This window comes from Peromyscus leucopus, chromosome 9, assembly GCF_004664715.2.
Source record: "Peromyscus leucopus breed LL Stock chromosome 9, UCI_PerLeu_2.1, whole genome shotgun sequence".
In the NCBI taxonomy this organism is placed as follows: Eukaryota; Metazoa; Chordata; class Mammalia; order Rodentia; family Cricetidae; genus Peromyscus; species Peromyscus leucopus.
The window spans coordinates 20,859,266-20,876,021 of record NC_051070.1 but is presented as its reverse complement, the minus strand read 5'-3'; the positions used below and the strand labels follow the sequence as shown (position 1 = coordinate 20,876,021).

Here is a 16,756-nt window from a genome sequence, read left to right as displayed (position 1 = left end):
TGTTGAAGTGCTGTAGATATGCACAGATATCTCCAAGAGGCTGAGATCCCCAATATGGAAAGATAAAGCATACATATAAAATGAATCACCCATTATGTGTGAGATAACATCTCAGAAACCTGATAATGGATTTGAGCTCCTTAGAATTTTTAGGCACAGGAAAAATAATAAAAAGGAGATTCTACCTTTAGGTTATTCCTTTGTTTACATAAGTGTCTGCTAATCATGTGACATACTGTAGCTGGAGAGTTTTCTCTCTGGGTCCCGCCAAACCCAGGCAGTCTGACAGCCCACTTATAAAATAAACAAACAGACGCTTATATTATTTAAACTGTTTGGCCTAATGGCTCAGGCTTCTAGCTATCTAGTTCTTACATCTTAAATTAATCCATTTCTATAAATCTATACTTTGCCACGTGGCTTGTGGCTTACCAGCATCTTCACATGCTGCTTATCATGGCGGCGGCTGGCAGTGTCTTTCTCCGCCTTCCTGTTCTCTCCATTCTCCTCTCTGTTAGTCCTGCCTATAGTGCCTGCCTGGCCACTGGCCAATCAGTGTTTTATTTATTGACCAATCAGAGCAATCTGACATACAGACCATCCCACAGCAACATAAACTTTTTTTTTTTTTTTTTTTTGCCTATCCTCTATCATTTCAGACAAATTGTGCTACTATAGAATTTTGGTGGACATAATTTAGTTCTCAAGTCCCAAATAACCCTGTTAGGGGTAGAAAATGAATGTTTTCATGTAAAGAAATAAAATGGGAGACAGGGGGGTGCCCAGCACTGACAGTTTAAATGCTGCTTTTTCTAACTTAGTATTGTTTCAATTGTAGGGTAATTGAACCCAATTGTCTAAAGAGTGTTTATTTGTGAGCAACATGTGAATTTATTTAATGACAGTGCACAGTTTGTAGCAGGAGTGTCTGGATTTTTCTTATAATGTTGATTCACCTCAAACCACACTGTTTTCCAGGTCGGCTCTGCTGGGTTTTAACAAAGATCCCCTAGCTAATCACAGATAGGAATCAATTATACCATACAACTGTTTGTGTTGATGGTGCTATTATCATGGAATGAGCATGGAAAATTGCTTCATAGCAACACACTTTTCTGTAGTCAAGGAGATGCTGTCGCATACTTTGAGAAGGAGATGTTGAGATAGAGATGTCCCGAGGGTGTAGAGAGGGTGCTTTCAGAGAAGCAACTGACATCCCTTTTAATCAAATCTGCAGCAGTTTCAGTCACAAAAGACTGAAGTTGGAAAAAGCTATTTTTGATAGTAAAGACGTTCAAACTTGGATAGTGGAGATGTTACAGACACAGATGGATCACTCAGAGTCGCGAGGCACAAATACGTAGGTTCCAGGTAGATAGAGTCAATTCAAGAATTTTACTTCAGAGAGGTACAAAACATTTCCAAGAGGGGTCTGAAGAAAAGGAGAGCCTGAAGGGCAAAGTTTCTCCTTCTCTTAACCATGTGTACTCTGGGGTAAAGCAAGGCGGTAGGGTTGATAGCAACCCAAGACAGAGAAAGTTTGCCTTGGGCCTTCTCTAATCACTATGGCTTTATAATCATAGTCTTGTTGCCTCCTCTGAGGCAAACCCACCTACAGTTTATTTCTCTCATCTCCCTTCCAGTGTCCGGGACTCCACTCCTTCCTGGAATGGCAGTGTCTTCCCTTCCTTTGGCCTCTGCAATCCTTTGCTCTTGGCTGTGCTTCCACAGACCTCTCTTCAGAGCACTGTCCTCCAAGCATTCTGGTCTCCCGATCCTCTAAGTAGGTGCTTAGCTTCCAGTGGAGAAGCTCCTGCTCCACCTCCTTGGTGCTGATGAAACCAATCTCTATTTCTGAAATTAATTGATTTTCTCAAACTTATTGTCATTATTTTTTTGGAACAGTGAGACGAAGCAACCACAGGGCATCTATAGGCTATAAAAGGCCTATATTGATAGAAAGTTTTAGTATTTTGATAGCTGCCATTGCATTTTTTAAAGTGAAAATTTTCCCTTGAATACAATGAAATTGTTCAGAGTTTCTTAATGATCTGTGTGGCTGTCGTTATACCAGTTGAGACATACAAACATCACAAGCCATTACCAGAATGGGGTAAGTTTCAAATTCTAAAGCAAATCTGTGCTTTGTTCAAGTCATCTTAATATTTTATAAGTTGCTTATAACACTGTGAGCTTCAGCTAAGGAGTAGCTAACTCTAAACCAAATTATAGATTGTTAAATGTGTACATTCACTTCTAAACAACATCATTGAACAGGCTATATTGGTCTTTTGTAGTTTAGAAATTTTCTTGTTGATAAGAATTTTTAAATGAAGAAATACATTTGTTGTTTTTCACATCTTTGACAGGTGATGCAACCCATCCATATTGTTTCTTCATTATAATGTTTATCTAAAAATTGGGTCCCAATCTAGGTACCAATAAATAAAATATGCACGGGGAGGGGGGAGGCAAGTAGTCCTGTTGGTCTTTTTTAAGTGAAATTCAATGCTATAGCATCACATTCCCTGCATGGATGGAATGCATGCTGTGTTGACGTCGCCTTAAGTATCTCAATGCTGTGTTGAAGCCAGGATACAGCTCAGCATCCTGTCTGCTGCTGGCTTTCTGAAAAAGATTCTGTCTGCAGGTAATCTGGTCTAGCTTCAGGGGGCTGAATCTGAAATATGTCCTTGATTTCATGATCCAGAGACTAAAAACTTGAAGAATATAGAATGCATAACACAGTTTGGTTATTTATAGGAAAACACACTGTATTTGTATCTATACTGCCAAAGAAGTAAATAAGATACAGACTATATAAAATCCAGACAGTTGAAGACTAATTTCACTTTTGTGTCTAAGTGATGCATGCATATTTTAAAGCTTCTGAAATTTATGCCAGAAAATTCTTGTGCCTATTCTCAAACTCTTCTGTGACTAATCAAAATGAAATTGAACTAAGATTGGAGGTACACATTCAGTTATGCAATTGCTTGCTTCCTGGTCTCGCAAACTTAGCTAAATGTAATTTCTTTTTGGTCAGCCAAACTTACAGTGAAAAGCACTATCACGTTTGTGCTTGGCATGGTCAGTTTGGATAGTTTTTGGTCACTCAGTCACATGCTCTTCTGAAATCTCTGGTCGCATTCTTTGTTTTACCTGATTTTCCTAAAGCATCAAGATTCATGCTGCCTGATTTCAACCAGCCTTCATTATTTCCCCCTACATAATGTATGACTCAGTCTTCATGCTCTTCGGAATTTCATATTTTTCTAGATCAGACTTGCCTGATGCCATTTCCTTCTTTCTATTTGTTTCTTCTGTGATGAAATTACACTTTCTGGGAGCAAAGGAGTTGATAAAACTCTTAACGTCCTATTTATTTCAGCTTGTTTACTCAGAGAGGGTAGGTGAAGAGACTAGGAGAAATAAAGAATGGACAGGATGATCTAACCACTTAAGAAAAAGAGATTTAGAACTTCAAACTAAAACCATACACATCCTAATAAACTTTAAAAGCAAAAATTTATATACATATTTGTCATAATTCTGAACCAATTTTGTGATCCATAGAAAATGTAAATTGAAATATTCAGTTAATTCTGCCTTCCATTGAAAGTAAATTGTGTCAACCATTTTCTCATTAAAACGTTTTAGAGCTAAACCAACAACAAAATTACATCTCCAGAAATGTGATTAGATTTCCTAAAAGAACATCAGTCTATTTAGAGAGCAGACTTGGCATTTTTAAGCATGTGTCTACATCAGTGCTTTTCTGCTGTGGGCAGAATGATGTAGTCAAAAGAATATGAGATTCTGGAATTAGAGGAACTGGGCATGACTCCCAGACTGGCCTGGCAGCCATGTGACCTTGGGTAGGTCATTTCATCTGTCCAAGGCTTCTTTTCCTTACCTGTCAAATAAAAAATAAGTGATAACCGCTTTTCAGGCTTGGTGTATAAATCCCAGGAATGACATGAGTGGAAGTGTTTTGTTGATTGTGAAGCGTCATATAAAGTACGGTTATTCTATTTCAGACGAACTTGGGTTGGAGTATACCGAAACAAAATAGATGACTCTTAACACCCATGGTAACCTGTGCTTTATTTAATTAACAAATTATCAATATGTCTTGAATTTTTTGAAAAATGTTTGACATTATTCAATCTAGGAAAAAGCCTTTTTTAAAGGCCACCCCCACCCCTGCAGCTGAATCATATGACTCTCACCTCAAATTTTTCCGTGTTAGGACCACCCTACCCTCCTTCCTTCAGAGAAGGCTGTTTAATCTTGATTGCTGTAAGAGGTGATATTGGAAGGAAGTCCCTGAGCATGGAAACCACTAACCTATTGGACACAGTGAGCACAGTGCCAAGGTTCTACTTTGCTTGGAGGGGTCCACAAAAGTGTTTTACTTTCTTTAGAATCTACTTCTAGGTCCAAGTAAGCGTTTTAATGTATGTTATTAATATAGTCACTTTGGGGCCAATGTCATAAAATATGTTTAATATTTATCATAACCCTGTGTAACCTGTGATGAATTATTCAAGAACTCAGTTACCTGCAACTCCAGGCATACCAAAGCACTCTTCCAACAGCAGTAGCACTGCCAAGATTTGCAGATGTGGATGATTACTTTTGTCTGGGAAACAGGGAAGGCTTCCTGGAGCTGATATTTCAATCAGTCCTTTGCATAAGGAAGGACATTTCTGAAAGAAAAGCCATGGAGCTGTGGAGGAAACAGTGTTATCGCTTAGCAGTGCTAGTAATCAACAATGGCCTCTTTCCTGTGTATTCGTGTGTGGGGCGGGGTGTAGGAAATCATTTACTAATTATATAATAAAATCTTGCCAATTTTTCTCCATTTTGCATTAAAATGTTTTAGAGTTAAGTTCCTAAATTTCAAAAACACCTACTGAAACACTTCATGAGTAAACAATAGATTGTTCTTGAGCTAATGAGATTAGGTGAAGTTAATTGGGATATCATGTTCTGGTCATAAGAAGGCAAATTATTTTATGTACCAGTTATTATCTGACTGCAAAGACTGACTCTAGCTAATTCAGTCAGCCAAGAAAGAAAAAGAACAAAGACTCGAGGCTGTTCCCATTAACAGATTGGTAGTCTTTTTAAGGTCAGCTAAGCTAGACAATCCCATTCCATCTGGGGGTTCGATTTTACCGGAAAACCCATCGCACTGATCCCATCATCCCTGGTCCGTATTCAGATTATCCAGCTCCAAATATGCAAGCTGAACCATGCTCCGTGTCTTGTCAAAGACACTGTCCCTTTTTCTAAAATCAAATTCTCCCATTATAGCCAAGGTTTGTGTTCTCTTTCTTCTTACTAATTTTTCTTTCCTCTCCAATCATCTCTAAGTGCCTGCACGTAGAACTGACATTACTTCTCTAAAGAATGCCTTGGGCTGGTTATTTATACCTGTGTCTATGCTAATGACTAGTTATATTGGATTCTGTTCTGATGTTTTAAGGCACCCTTCTGGCGTGCTGTTCTGAATAGTTGTTTGCCCGTGTGCACCAGTCGTTAGATATTTTCCCTGGCATTCTGAGGTGAGAATATTTACCCTATTGCATAGCCTGTTGTTCTGTTTTGACACTCTGGAACCTTTATAAAGTAGGACCTGGTTGGTGGAAATAGGACACTATGGATGGACCAAAGAAGGACATACCCACTTCTGATTCTTGTATCAGTTTCTGCTTTCTGGCCAGCCACAGTGTGAACAACTGCTCCAACTCACTTTCCTGCCACCAGGGATGGAGTCACTCCACCTTGCTCTCTCGTTATGGTGAACTGAAATCCCTCAGAAGACATGATCCAAAATAAACCTCCCCTTCCTTAATTGTCTCTACCAGGGATTCCTTCACAATATGCAAAAGCAACTAATATGGCTGTTTTCCCTGCCACGATGCTGTGCCAAGTCACAGGTCCAAGAGCTAGGAAGCCTTCAGACTCTGGATTAAAACCTCTGAAATTATAAGGAAGAGTATCTATCTCTCCCCTTTAAGTGTTTGTTCTTAAGTACTTGATCAGAGCAGCTGGAATAATGTAAATAATGTAATAATGGTAAACAGAGATGATTCACACCGAGTAGCCTCTCACAAGCATTGCTTTTGTTTTTCTCTTTCAGTTTGTTTGTTGCTTGGCTTGGTTTTTTTTTTTTATCATCTGAGGACTCTTGTTCCAAGGTCTGTTCTACTGTACTTACCTGGTTAACTGCTGTACATGCTGTCAGACTCACTGTAACATCAGATTCCATAAGGATAGTTTCCACTAATGGTTCCCAAAGGCTTAATTTGTGATTTCTCTTGGGGATCTGTACTTGTCCTGTCAAAATAATCATATAGAACAACAATTCCTTCCATTGATTTGGATACCAAAATTTGAGCTGTTGTAATCCTATATTTCTGTCCAAGGTTTATTTATGGTTTACTTCAGAAAACATCTTTTATATTTAAACCTCTCAATGCAAAATGCTGGTGCATGCCAGACACTTTAAATCTATTATTTCACCCATTTTTGTATCAAATTTGAAAATATAGGCTTACGAAGCACTCAGGAAGTGGGGACTAAAAGATCAGGAGTTCAAGGACAGCCTCTACTATATGAGAACCTGTTTTAAAAAACAAAAACAAAAACAAGACAAAATAATGAACAATAAACAGATTTATGAGTAAGATAGGTTTTCAAGTAAAGAATGTCACTTAAAGAATTTAAATAAACCATTTATTGTTACCCAAATTCTATATTTTCTAAATAGTAAGGTCCTGTAGGTTATAAAAACAAAACAAGATAAAAATAAACCCACAAGATGGAGAAGAGGGAACATACTGTATAGATACACAGTAATTCCAAGACTGATCCAGTCAGATACAAGGAAACTGAGGGTAAATTCTGGACTGTTTAATTCTAGAACCATCATATACATATTTAACTGTGGGTCCACATTTTTCAGATTCTTTGGCTTTTAGTTACATGGTGTTTGTAAAAGGCTCATGAAATAAATACTATTTTTTTGAAATTGTGAAAATAATCCCACAGAGAGTATGAATACACAAATAAGAACTAAATAAAACCCCAAATGGCCCCAAATCACTAAACAAACTTGTCAGAATATTGGCATTTTAGATGTCAAAGAGGATGCAGAGTAGAATATGTATGAGTGTGTCTGCTGCCTTACCTGGCTCACTTCATTTAATATTCTTCACACGCTTAAGCTCATACCAGCTTTGGTTTTGACAACATTCCATTTTTAGGATCAGAGCCCAACACAGGGATAAAAGTCATTGCGTTGGGACAATCTTTTGTCCTTAGACTAAAATCTGTGGTCAGGCCCTGCTGTGGGATGATTTGTATGTCCTGTGGAAGCCCTTCTTGGGTTCTTTGTGGCGTTACCCAGCAGGTCCGTATAGAGGATGATTAGGACCATGGGCCTGAGTGCAGGTGTCTGAGATGGTCTGCACTTGGCTGTGCTGGGGGATGGTCTGTATGTCAAGTTGTTCTGATTGGTTAATAAATAAAACCTGATCGGCCGTGGCTAGGCAGGAAAGATAGGCGGGACTAACAGAGAGGAGAAATAAAAAGGGACAGGAAGGCAGAAGGACGCTGCAGCCGCTGCAATGACCAGAGACGCTGCAGCCGCCGCCATGACAAGAAGCATGTGAAGGTGCTGGTAAGCCACCAGCCAAGTGGCAAGATATAGATTATAGAAATGGATTAATTTAAGATATAAGAATAGTTAACAAGAAGCCTGCCACGGCCATACGGTTTTGTAAGCAATATAAAGTCTCTGTGTTTACTTGGTTGGGTCTGAGCGGCTGTGGGACTGGCAGGTGACGGGGATTTGTCCTGACTGTAGGCAAGGCGAAAAATCTTAAGCTACAAGGCCCTGTGTTTTGTTTCTAGTTGGTGTCTGGCAGATCTAAGGACTTAACAAATACTCTCAATATTAATGATCTGTATAAGAAACCAAACAGAAGCAATTTTGCTTTTAAACAATATCAACAAAAGGCAGATCTTAAAGATGAGATTCTTTTGTCAGCCCGCAGTCAACCCACACAGGCCCTTTGATACATTAGAAAAAGTGCTCTGCCAGGTGAATACATTAGATCCAGCTCAGCCCTGGAATCCATTAGAGTAGACTTTTCAAGCATTCTGTCTCATGCCTATAAACTCATATCTCAGGATGAAGGCAGGATGGTTACAATTTTGAGGCCAGCCTGGGCTACATAGTGAGAGTCTGCCCCTCTCCTTTCTTTGCTCCCCCTCCCCAACAAAAAAAACAAAACAAACAAACAAAAAAACAAAAAAAACAAAAACAAGACAAAAAAAGAAAGAAAAAAAAAAAAAAAAAGATTTCCAAATTCACCTTCTCTTTGGCCTGGCATACTTAAGTTTTACTGCACAAAATGTCTCACTATATATGTCAGTCTGATTTATATCATGGCCCGCCTTTCATGGTGTGTGTGTGTTTCTGTTGTGTACCTGTGTAGGGAGGAATAGTGTCCTTTTGTCTTTCCTAAGAAATCTCCATTTCTGTCTAGCTTATCAAGACAGAAAGTGAGAGCATCTATTGATTTATACCTTATTCACTGTCCCTGTCAGTCTACTTTTCAAGGACAGTGCTTTAGATTGATTGGGTATTATTTTCATCCTTATATTATGATTTATATATAATTTATATTGGATGTTTTCAATGTCTGGAAACAAAACTATCAAACCCTAAAACATTATATAAATTTTCTAATGATTTTCATTTTCTGTGTTTATTGAGCCACTAGAAAAATAATTAGTCAAATCTAGTGTCACATAAGGGTGAATTCTATTTCTTTTCCAGTTATGTGCTAGAGTACATATTTACATGTATACACATACAAAAATACAGAAACACACTAGCATAAACTGCCCTCCTGTGTTATTTAGGAATTTAAGGGTAACCTGATTCAAAGCAAAGGATGTAGGAATCCTGTTGCAATTAATGTCTCTATAGATAATACCAATTTACTGAAAATGATCATGCCAGCAATTGTTTTTAAATTTTTAATTAAATTTTTTTTACAATTATTTATTTTGTGTGTGTGTGTGTGTGTGTGTGTGTGTGTGTGTGTGTGTGTGTGTCTGTACTCAAGACAAGACACATGTGGAGGTCAGAGGGCAATATGGAGGAGTCAGTTCCCTCTTTCCACCATATGGGTCCCAGAGATTAGACTCAGGTCTTCAGGCACATTGATAAGTGCCTTTACCTACTCAGCTATCTCACAGGCCCACCAGTAATTATTTTTTCAAGTATGGCAGTAATAGTTTCTCATGAAGGGCTTCTTAAAGTTTACATGTTAACACTCTGTCTCAGATTACTTAGATACAGAAATATTCTAAAAATGTAGGAATTAAAGAGATATATCAAGACAGGCTCTCACTATATAGACCAGGTTAGCCTTGAACTCACAGAGATCCATTTGTCTTTGCTTCTTATCAAAGGCATGTGTTACCATGCCCAGGCCAATTAAAACATGCTTGTATTGACTGTAGTTCTGCTAGTACGGTATGCCTTTTAGGAGTGATACTCACGTTTATTTTTAATAAGTACCACAGGCCATTTAAAGATCATTTTTAGTTATTTTGGGGAGAAGCGTGTTCTCTTTCCACTCGCAAGTCCTCAACTTAGAACCTTGTCTTCTTGTCCCCAGATGCATTTGAAAATGTGGTATCTCAACTGACATCAGTGTCTGGTGTTCCTGTTAATCCTGAAGATTCTCACCCAGGAGACTGAAGCAGAATCCTGGCCCTGCCCTCACTCTAAGGATGAGTCACTCAGTGTGGGCGACGTTTGTAGATGGAAACTGGCTCTGCTCCCTACTCTGGTAACCAAGGCAAAGCCTTCTTGCTGAGGGAATGCTTGCAATTACCAGCGAAGCCATAGGAAAATGTCTAGAAGAAAAGCGAATCCCACTGCCAGGCTTGTGAATGCCTGCTACCACTGTTGACTGTCCTTTGCTTATTAAAAAATTAAATTCGTAGCATCTCCAGAATGACATTGTTTTCAGATACCAAGATACTCAGTTGTGCCATTGTTAGCTGTGCCATTGAGCAGGCGCATACATTGACTGGCCTTTGGGTGAACTAGGGGAGGACTTGAGAACAAGAGAGGGCTTGGATATTTGGGGGAATAGCACTGAACAGAATGTCAGAGAGCGAGGGCTATAGAGATGTGCCTTAAATTCCAGCTTCGTATTTCAGTTTTGGCACGTTCTCAAAGGCATTCTAGTTCCCTTCATCTCCAACATCCCTGACTTTAAATGGTTGTTGCAGGGAAAACACCTAGCCAACAGTGCCTGTGTTGTTCTCAGTGACTGGTAAATGACATCTTTTTCAACTATGAATTTATCCTCATCAGAAAAAACAAACGTTCTGAAAGTCCCTTCTCCTCTGTTGATTTAGAAGCCCCATAAATAGCTAGGATAAATAAAACCTTGGAGACTTTTGAATTTGGATGATCTTGCCAAGGGTGTCTACTAAGTTAGCCTTAATGCATACTACGTGTTTCCAATGGGCTTGATTAGATAAATATCAGAAATAAAAATAGTAATGATGACACCGAAATGCGTGTATTATTTTCTGTTTGTTCAGCATAAACTTAATTTACTCTGTGGCTTAAGTAAATAATTTTCCAGTATTTACAGCAAAGGTGCACATTAAGTGTGGCTGTTCCTATTTGATGGCTACAGCAGGAATAGAGAGATTAAGGACTGTCTTCAAGACTGCACCACTGGCAAACAGAAGCCCTGCAAATCAAGTCTAGTCTTTCCTCTTTTGCACCTGCTGTGTGCTCTGCTGGGCTAAGGATTTTGTCCCTGGAATGAGTATAGTGAACATCAATAGGTAATTTGGTCATCTTAGTAAAAAACCAAATTCTTTACTGCTGATTTCACAACCACTCATGGAATCCCACAAACTCCTCTTTGCTGTGACTCAGAATCCCTTTAGCTGATTGAATTATTTCCATTGATGTGGATTTCAATTCCATCTAATAGCAACAAGATTCAACTAACAAAGGATGAGCTGTGTTAGGGGATTTTCAGAGAGGGGTTTCTGTCATAACTTTTCAGTTAGATGAATTTGGATAATAGAATTAATAACATCTGTCCAGTTCAGGAGGATCAAAATTTTATTTTAGGGATAGGCTTTACTTCTTGTGGATCTTGTATGAGATTAAAAAATAAAAGATCCCAAAGGAAAAGAGTTCAATTATACAACTAGGGCAGGTTATAATATCAGGACATATCGAAGATGAAGAAGGCATAAACAATGGGGAAGAAGAGGCAGGCCTCTCACTCAATAACGAGGTGAGAGTCACCAGGAGGGGAAATGCATAGACTGTATTTGGGAGAACAAAAGAGAAAATGAGCAGCCCCATCTGTGAATTCAGGAAGTTCTTTGAAAAATTGAAAATCACTGAATTGAGTCTTAGACAGTGAGTAATATGCTTCCAAACGATGGAGGAGAGGAATGGAGTGTAAAGTGGAGTTCAAGCTCATATAACAAAGGAAAGCATCAGACAACTTGGAAATAGATCAATAGTATCATTCAAGTGGAACACAGAACAGAAAGTAATCAAAATAGTAGAACTATTTAATGAATTCTCCCCAAGTGCCTGCCCTGAGGAAATTTCTACCAGGGTCTAGAACAGAAGCTACAAGCTGTTAAGGATACTAATCTGAGGGATAATCAACGAATCTGAGCACACTGAGTTCTTCAGTCCACACACTTTATTCTTCTACGTCAATTCTATCTACAGTTTCTTTTCCGTTCTCATACTCAGCTCCTCTCAGTCCCTTCTGCTCTTCTCTCATGTCTACCTAGTTCTTTCCATAGTCTTCTATTCTTTGTTCCCCCAAGCATATATATATCCATCCGTTAACAACTTGTTAGTACAAACTACAAAGTTAACTCTCTGGGACAAGAATTCTGATACAAGTCACACTTGGCAAAGACTTGGTCAGCTTCATTGTGACTGACAACAGCTGTAGGTGGTAAAGAGTTCTGGCTGTCTCTTAAAGGGAGAGCTACAAAGGTTACAAGGGAAGAAGTTCAACCAATGAGAGATTTAGGGAAAAGGCAAAGGATACATGTACTGTTTTACAGGATTAATAATATCCAGGCATGGTTAGTCAGTTAACAGCCTTTTTCTGTTAGTCACCTGAATCTCAGGACCTGTACATAATTAGTCTACTGAGCCTAAAATGATGTATTAAAAACTGGTGTAGAAATAAACACAAAGTGTTGATTGTTTTTTGAATCAGAGTGGGGAGGTGCTGGTGGAGGAAGCTTAGGGCAACACAAGTGCTATTGATCTCTTGAAGGACTAAGATATACCAAGGCCAGACACCTGCACTATCACTTCCAGTTCACTATAATTCTTCTCAAGGGTTTTTCATCCAACAGGACCAGGCACCTGCAATTCCACTCTTTGAAAGTTCTACGAGGACACTTTGGCCAATATTTACCTTCTCAGTGGCTAAGGATGGAAAAGAAGACCTCTAAGTGTCTACAGTCCACATGGAACAATAGATCTAGCATGAAGCATATTTTAGTATGTTTCTATTCATAAAAATTGTACTGTTAAATAAGAAACCATCTTCTAGATTATCCACAATTATTTATGCTCATAAGATTAAGATGTAGTCATGAGATTACATGTACACTAACATGGAGATACACAGTAATTAGGGAGAATCACAGCTGTTGTTGCATAAGAAGTTTGCAACAAGAAACAGCCAATTCATTCAAAAGGCAGTCATCTCATAACACCTTGCATGATGGTTTCCTCTAACAGAACCCTTAGTTCTGATAGGTTGACTTTCTGAACTCTATTTGCCACTTGCTGTATATTCCCACGGTCTTTTGCTACCACCGGCTCTCAATACCTATTGTTATGTGGCAGATTTTACTGAGGAGACATGACATAACATGTTTGTTCACCCCAGAAAGGAAACCCAAGACAGACCCAAGCAGCAACTGCACCACTGGTCTACTTGGCCAGTGTGTTCTCGTTAGGGTTACGAACAGGGATATGGGTGAGTGGTTACTGAAAGGGAATGAGGATGACTCAAAAGCAGCTGCATCATCAGAAGGCCTACTGCAGCACGGGCTGCGATTCACAAAAACTGCAACCCTGGAGCCCTCTGGACAGCCTGCCTGCAGGCTTCAGTCCAAAAACCTCACTGTTGCAACTCTGAGTCTCCTCCCTGCCGACTGCTTATTCCTCTTATAAAACTGGAGAGGGGCTTTCCAGAGGATCTTCCAAGTTGCTGTTCTAACAGACTTCTGACTTTTTATTTATCTCCTGAGTCTCCCGAGGCGCCCCCTTTCCTCCTGGATGCAATGTTTTGGTTCAGAGGAATTACCATACAACTTATATGTGCCCCTTTCCAATACTAACAAATCATCTGCTCCTTCCAACCAATAGGGCAGAATTCATTATGGCATTGCGTATGTGGAGTTAGTACCAGATTCCATGGATTAAAGAGTTCATTACCATAGCATGGCTCCCCATTTCTCTTGGGATTCCCTGGCTACCCACACTTTCCAGTTAACTGCAAACATGATGATTCCCCAGACACCCCTCCATAGGTTCAATAATTCCATTGAATCACCCACAGAAACCCAGAAAGTGCTATAATGCAATGATTGGTCTGTTGTAGAGGATAGAACTCAGGACCATCGGAATGAAAGGATCCAAAGCTGAAGACACAGAGGGCAGGAGGGCAGGGTGCAAGGCTACTCTGCAGCAGTGATGCATTTGCCAGCGGGTGTTCTAGGACCTCTGTTGTTTAGATACTTTCATTGAAGGTTCCTTATGTAAACATGACTAAGTCATTGGCTATAGGTGACTGAACTCATTCTCCAGCCTCTTTCCAGCCCACTCCTGGGGATGGCAAAGGTTACTGAAATTTTCAGCCTGTTAGTGAAGGGATAGTTTTTCTGGTGACTAGCTCTCATCCCAAACGTATTTCGGTCCAGTTCTCCTCTTGTGTCATCATAGCATACAAAAACAAACAAATAACTAAAACTTAACCAAGTAAACAAATAAAAACCATCTATCAATAGCTTGGTCCAAGTGTTTTAGGACTGTTGTGGCCAAGAACAAGAGACAAAGACCAAGTATATATCTATATTTTATTATACCTCACCTATCTAACTTTGTCAAAAGTCATTTTAAGTGTTAGTGAGTTAAGCTTGTGTCCAATATGGCTCCCACTATCACAAAGAGTGACTCAGAACTATTAATGTTAAAAGTTATTTATAATGCCATTCATTACTTGCAGTAGCTACACTGCAGTAATCACAGGTAGGTGGGAGATATCATATTTGGTAGTAGAGATGAGAACATTTTTCTCCCAGAAAGTCCCCTTAGGCTATATTGTAAACTGAAATTTCAAAATGAAACAGTCTTTAAAAAAGCAAGACCAAAGGGCTGGGGATGTAGTTCAGTGGTATATTGCCTGGCTACCATGTGTAAGTGATGTCCTGGGGTCAATCCTTTGTAACACAGATATACACAAAAATACAACCCAATTATGTGTTTTCTGTAAAAAGGTATATTTATTTATTTGTACATTTATGTACCACAGTTCTGGGGACTGAGCCCATGGTTTGTGTGTATGAGGCAAATGCTTTACTACTTATCTTTATCCCCAGCCCAAGAAGTACATTTGAAATGTAGAGACATAAAAAGATACTCTGTGCAAACGATATAAGGAGGGATGCTATAGGGACTATGTTAATGTCAGCTAAACAAATACTGAAGCAAAAATACGTTATTAGAATCAAATGGAAATAGTCTGTCATGTTCAAAAGGTCTGCGGAGCAGAAAGTCTTAATAATTATAAATGTTCAAGCCGGGCAGTGGTGGCACACGCCCTTAATCCCAGCACTCGGGAGGCAGAGGCAGGCAGATCTCTGTGAGTTCAAGGCCAGCCTGGGATACAGAGTCAATTCCAGGAAAGGTGCAGAGCTACACAGAGAAACCCTGTCTCGAAAAAAAAAACCAAAAAAAAAAAAAAAAACCAAAAAAAAAAAAAACAAAAAAAAACAAAAAAAAAACCCCAAATTACAAATGTTCATATGCCTAATAATAATACAGCATCCAAATACAGGAAGCAAAGTTAAGACAATTAAAGGTAAAATAAAAAAATTTCCTCGTATTTGGAGATTTCAATACCCCTGTACTACTAGTTTATATAGTAACCAGACAAAAGAATAATTAAGGACATAAAGAGTCTGAGCAAGACTATCAGTCATTACAGCCTAGCTTGCATCTGTGGAACACTATGCCCCATAACCACAAAATGCATATAATTGAAGGTGGTCCTCCAATTATTCTAGGCTATTAAACAACATCATAAACCTGAAAAGATTGCAATCATATAGAATTCCTTTTCTAACCACACAGAACTAAATTAGGAATCAATAATTATGATATATCTAGGGAAACTCCAAATTTAAGGAATGAAAGAGCAAACTCCTACATAACCCACTGATCAAAAAGGTAATGAGTAAGTTAGAAAACATTTCAAATTAAAATTATGACAAAATGACAACGTATTTAACTCTATGGGACACAGAAAAATCAGTATTTGTAGAGAATTTAAAATTTTTGTTTTATTTAAAACAAATGTAAAATCAATGTTTTCGTTAGGCAAGAAGACCTCTCGCCAACGATTTAAGGTATGTCTTTAAGAAGGTAGAAATGGGGTTGGGGAGATTGCTCAGTTAGTAGCATGTTACTGGGGACCTGAGATCACATCCCTAAACCCACATGGAAAGTTGGGCACAGCAGTGTGAGTCTCTTACCCAGCGCTGGGGAGGCAGAGACAGGAGGGTTCCTAGAACTGTCCTGCTCCGAGTCTGCTGCATCAGTGAGCTCCAGTCAGGTGAGAGACCCTGTCTCAGGAAACAAGGTGGAGAGCAGCTGAAGAGGACACTTGATATTGACCTCTGGCCCTCATTCACTCATGCACATGTACACACATGTTTACACCAGAACCTAGAAAACAAAGAGGAAACAATGAAAGGGAGGGGGATAAAGATAAGAGCAGAAATTAATGAAATGGAGAAACCAATGAAGAAATATAATCACATCAAGGGTCAGGGAGAGTTCAGGGGGTTGGAGATGTCCACTGCGAGGACCACAGGTCTGTGGTGAGAACACCCACAAGCTCATAACGTCTTTGTAAGAACACACAGTCCTTGGAGGCGCTATACAAATGATGTTGTGAGGCTGTATCATTTTTAACAGTATTTTGAAGTTTCAAGTATTAGTATTTATGCTTCTGACTTCTCTCCTTTTCTACTTGCTTCCTTAGAAGAAAAACTCTACTTGGCTTTCCATTGATGTTCACTTTGTTGGTTCTCAGCAGTGTATGAAGCCATGTAGATTCCAGGCACTGGGCACGGGCATGGGGCAGGGCCTTCAGTTCTCCAGCTGGTCTTAGTGCAAAACCAAGAAATTGTCTGAAAAAAGTCTATTGGGGGCTTTTTTTTTTTTTTTTTTTTTTTTTTTTGGTGCTGGGGTTGAACCCAGGACTTTGCACAAGCTGGGCATCCTCTGCGCTATCTTGCCAGCTCTCTCTTTTCTTTCAAATTTGGCTGTGAGGCAGACCATCCCTAAATTGCCTAGGCAGCCTGGAACTCATTTTGTAGCATGGCAGGCCCTGACTTTGCATTCCACTTTGCT

At 39.2% G+C, this 16,756-nt stretch overlaps 2 long non-coding RNA genes across 4 annotated transcripts in view; one reads left to right on the top strand and one right to left on the bottom strand.

The window, feature by feature from the left end:
• Positions 1-16,756, top strand: part of LOC114690203 — a 65,910-nt gene that overhangs the window by 37,794 nt on the left and 11,360 nt on the right. For both annotated transcript variants that reach the window (XR_005092133.1, XR_005092132.1), the window contains one exon: positions 9,708-9,881. This is a non-coding gene — a long non-coding RNA (uncharacterized LOC114690203). The remainder of the gene's footprint in view (positions 1-9,707; positions 9,882-16,756) is intronic.
• On the bottom strand, positions 985-16,010 carry LOC114690204. Of its 2 annotated transcripts, none has more exons than XR_005092134.1 (3): positions 6,230-6,515; positions 4,565-4,732; positions 985-3,422 (listed from the first exon to the last, which is right to left on the bottom strand). It is a non-coding gene; the product is annotated as an uncharacterized LOC114690204 (long non-coding RNA). The 2 variants fall into 2 exon arrangements; XR_003734046.2 differs by lacking the exon at positions 985-3,422 and adding an exon at positions 15,874-16,010 and having other exon boundaries at positions 4,403-4,732; positions 6,230-6,348.